The 4,651-nt window shown below is 39.9% G+C and overlaps 1 long non-coding RNA gene across 1 annotated transcript; it reads left to right on the plus strand.

Annotated features, from left to right (window-relative positions):
- The first annotated feature begins 2,108 nt into the window (after window positions 1-2,108).
- Window positions 2,109-4,254, plus strand: LOC127201104 (uncharacterized). The gene is made up of 3 exons (XR_007832163.1): window positions 2,109-2,224; window positions 3,031-3,253; window positions 4,154-4,254. It is a non-coding gene; the product is annotated as an uncharacterized LOC127201104 (long non-coding RNA).
- Window positions 4,255-4,651: the final 397 nt, after the last annotated feature.

Raw genomic sequence — 4,651 nt, forward strand, 5'->3', positions numbered from 1 at the left:
TGACATTAGGACATTGTTATCAGGGCTCAGGAAGGCTGAAAGGCTAGTCAAAGGCTGGACAATGGGGAAATTATTAGAAGCATCTTGATTAGCTGATCCAGTTGAAGAGACGGAGCAGTCATATCAGCTGGACTGGTTTGCATCATCTTTCCGGAAGTCCAGAACTCAGCAGCTTGCAGTCCACAGATGACCCATGGATGAAACCTGCCATCCAGGTGAAAATCTATTGAGACAAATGTAGACTAGGAACAGAAGTTAAGATTGTCTATTAGTTGGGGAAAGTGAGGAATCCCAAGACCAATGGCGGGGGGAGAGGGGGGAATCTCATTTTTTAAATAATAGGAGAGTGTACTTATCTGGAGTCTGTTTGGATGTGGCAGGTGGATCCAGGTCTTATGATTTTTTGATTTCCTGAAGCTTATGAGAATGTTAGTTTACAAAAGGAGATATATTCATATTATCATTGTATTAAAATCCATATTTTTAGAAAAAACATGTAGCAGGTGTCTGTAAGTCAACAGGAGCACACTCATGCCTTGAGATCTAGTAAAAGCTACGGTTCTGGGTTAAAAGTATGAATAATCGTTTCTTCATCCAGAGAGCTAGATATACAGATTGGATACATGATGAGAAGCGCCTTGAAGTCTATATTTAGAGGACAACCACAGAGAAATTAAAATCTTGAGCTTGTGACTGAATAATAAGCAACTGGTGCTCCACTAGTTTGTTAGAATTCCATTGATTAATGTTAACATTCTGAACTGTTGAAACCTTGTAAAAATATAACAATGGCATATAAGGGAAAAGAAATTGGAAACATTGTATATGTCTTAAATAATCTTTTATAGCTCTACATCTTGTATTTATATATCTTAAGACATCTTTTTATATACTTTAACATTTAGACTGAGACTTTCTGTGTTAGCCCAAACTCTCAATGTGTGTTCTTAAGAGGAGAGAATATTCTTTGTCTGTGTCAGAAAGGGAGGCAAAAGAGAAAGAGCAATTCCAAGACTTTGAGTTCTGGTTCTGGTGTGGAGGTAGAGAGCCATATCAGAAAGACCTGGGGTGGCTTTTATGACTAGGATCCCCCACAACGTAAGGAAGGACATGGGGACATCAGCTATCTGATTCCATAGAACCAAATTCTGTTAACAGCTTCAATACATTGAAAGAAGAGTCTCCCATTGAGCCATCAGATAGTCTTTTCTGGTGGATAACTTGAATTTAGCCTTAATGAGACTCCTATCAAAGAGCCTCTCAGAACCATCCAAGCTTCTGACCTAAATTTATAGTCGCCCATCCCTGGACTGTCTAGAGCTTGGAGTTTCAGGAGTGGTTGGAACCAAAAGACTGACAAGTTCAATACAGTCTTGTTCTTCCCTCACATCTTGATTGAGATTTTCTTTGCTTATAGGTTCACGTAGGACTTGTCTTGCATGGCTGGAAAGATGAGACTTGATAATGGGTCCTATGCTGTGTCCCTACTCTAGCCAATCATTCCTAAAAAACTGATGAGTATATAGTTGGCTTTATTTTCCAACTTCACCCAGCCTAGAGTCCTCTGAGAGGAAAGCACTGATTGAGGGACCTGCCTACATCAGATCGGCATGTGGGCAAGTCTGGAAATCCCTCTTTATTATAATTATTTTTATTAATTTATTCAGATTACAACTCAATTGTTCTCCCATCACTCGTATCCTCCTGTTGCTGCTACTCTCCCACCCCCACTCTATTACCCTCCCTTATGTCCATGTCCGAGGAGGATCTCCTCCCCCACTTTATGGTCATGACCTCCTCTTGGTGGGGAGTCCTGGTGGCACTCAAAGAAAGAATAGGCAGACTACCAGGATGAGACTTGTTAGCCCTCTTTATTATTAATTGATGTAGGAGGTCCTAGCCTGCCCTGAGCATCACTATCCCTAGGCAGATAGTCCCGAGCTGTGCTAAGGCAGCTAGTTGAACATAAGCCCAGGCCTTTCTTCAGGATTTCTGCTGAGATTCCTACCTTGATTTCCCTCAGTGATGGACTGAGATCTGAAAGTATAAGCCAAATAAACCCTTTACTCTACAAGCTGCTTTTGGTTGACTGTTTTATCATGCTTACAGAAAGAAAACAAGAACAAGGAAGTATAAGCAGATGTTCATTTCCTTGAGCTCGAGATCCATGGATCCAACCACTTGTGTTAAAAGTGATTTTAAAATGTGCATCTATGCTGAACAGGTACAGAGTTTTAAAAATCACAATTCTCTAAATAAATAATATAGGATGAAAGCATTTACTAATATTGGGCATTTAGTAAGTAATATAGGGATGATTTAAAGAATATAGGAGGATGCATGAAGGTTGGGTTCAAGCAAAGCACCATTTATAGAAGGAAACCACACATTTGTGGATTTAAATGTGTTCTGGAGTCAGCGTTCCACAAACATGAAAGGATGGCCATCCTAGATCTTATTTTATTTTTTTAATTTCCTTAATTCAGTCTCAGAAGTATTTGACACATTATGCCCATCCCCCTCATCCCTTGGTCAGCTTTGTTCACCTGATCACGCGAACGTTACCACGCAAAGATGGAAGCAATATTAGCTGGGTACAATGATAATCACGGGCTCATCACTACCTGGCCAGAGGTCATAGTCTTCTGTCTGCCCAGTGATGCTCTTGACATCATTTTGAGTTTTTGAATACTCTCAGTCTACTGCTTTATGAGCTCAGACATTTGAGAAACCTCTCCTCTCCATTGTTATATGGCTTTATGAAAAATCTGCCCCTTCTCTCAATGTCATGACTCTCTAGAAACTGTTCTTAGGATATTTTCATTTTCTAAGCAAGGCCTAGGCCAACATGTGTTTAAAAATCAGGACTTCAGATATAACTAAGAAATCAAGATAATCCAGGTAAAAGCTGTAATAGCTAGCTTGAGGGGAAAAAAGCTAAACTGTGTTCTTTTTTTTTTTTTAACAACCCTAGGCATGCTAATTAGCAATCTAAAGCTAATTCTCTGATGTCTGTTTTCTTTCCTGGAGAAAAACAAATCTAGTTGAGGAGGAGGCTGCAAAGGTCCCTGCAGAGGAGCTGGTTAATGAGTGGGATGCTGATTGAGGAGATGGAAGGAGTTGGAGTTGGATGGGTAATTACCAGAGAGATGAAGGAATATTATTGACTTGGAAGCAGGCCTGCCATGTGATGTTTGGGGAAGCAACTTTTAGCACTATACCAGAAAGTTACTCCTGGCATCTGAGTTATCTGGTGGGTATATGTCGAGCAAGTGAACTTTCTATTTTCAGAGGCATGCAAGGAAGGTCTGGGTGTCATTTATAAGATGTGCTCTGGAGGAAAACATCAGAGAACATAAAAAGTGATGTATTTGACTCTGGCATTTGATGTTCATTCATCCTTCTTCTGAAATGGAGGGTAACAGAGCCCATAAGACTTTTTCCTGCAGTGAGCTTAGAGGGCCATAGAACAAATCTATATATGCTCATTTCTTCATGAAACAGAGAGAGTTTCATCATGGCTACAAACAACTGTATAAATTTGTGAAATAAGCTGAGATGCTTTGAGAATTTTTCTGCTACACTCCCAAAATTCCTGCTATTAAAAATTCTTGGTGGCACTCAGAGAAAGAATAAGTAGGCTACCAAGATGAGACTTGATAGCCTATGACCATATAGTCAGGGAGGAGGTCCCCCTTGGTCACAGACATAGGGCAGGAGAATAGGATGGCACTCGGAGGAAGGATGGCAGATTACCAAGAAGAAACTTGATACCCTAGCATCATATTCAAGGGGAGGAGGTCCCCATCAGTCACAGTCATAGAGAAGAGGAATGGGATGAAAGCGGGAGGGAAGGAGGAATGGGAGGATGCACGGGATGGGATAGCAATTGAGATGTAATATGAATGGTTTTATTTTTCAATTAAAAAATATAAAATAGGTCAAAACCAAAAAAAAAAAAAAAAAAAAAAAAAAAAATAGAAGTGGGAGGGAGGGAGGAATGGGAGCATACAAGGGATAGGATAACAATTGAGATGTAATCTGAATAAATTAATTAAATAAAAAATTGATTCTATATAAGGCTCAGGTCCATTATGCAGGCCTGGGATGATAACTCTATCTGACTTGACTTTTAATATCCTTTTTTTCACAGAGGAAGACAAACAAGTATGACATGCCCCCATGAGCCCCTGCAACTGTTGACACGCTTCTATAAACCAACAGTTTTAGAGACATTAAGCTTGGTGTGAAACAATGTCTGAGGCTACAGGGAGCAAGCAAGGCTGAAGTGTCCTGTAGACATGGAGGCAGGTAGGACTGTTGGCTATGCGTTTCAGGGTGTCAGTATTGAAGTAGGGAGCACAAATGGCAATACAATAAATTCTTTCTCTTCTGTAAGAGGAGAGATATGGTATTATATAGCTTTATTGGTGTTTGAAAACTAGTTAAATATATTGCCCATAGTGGGTGTGATGACAATATTGTCAACTTGAGCATGCCCATAAGATTATATTGATTGTTTTGAGTGACGTGGGAAGCCTCATCTTGACTGTGAGTGGGATTATTCTCTCACCTGGTGTTCCTGGAATGTATAAAGTGGAGAAAATGAGCTGAGTCCTAAAAAATCATTCATTGTTTTCTGTTGCCTAAC

This window comes from Acomys russatus, chromosome 17, assembly GCF_903995435.1.
Source record: "Acomys russatus chromosome 17, mAcoRus1.1, whole genome shotgun sequence".
In the NCBI taxonomy this organism is placed as follows: Eukaryota; Metazoa; Chordata; class Mammalia; order Rodentia; family Muridae; genus Acomys; species Acomys russatus.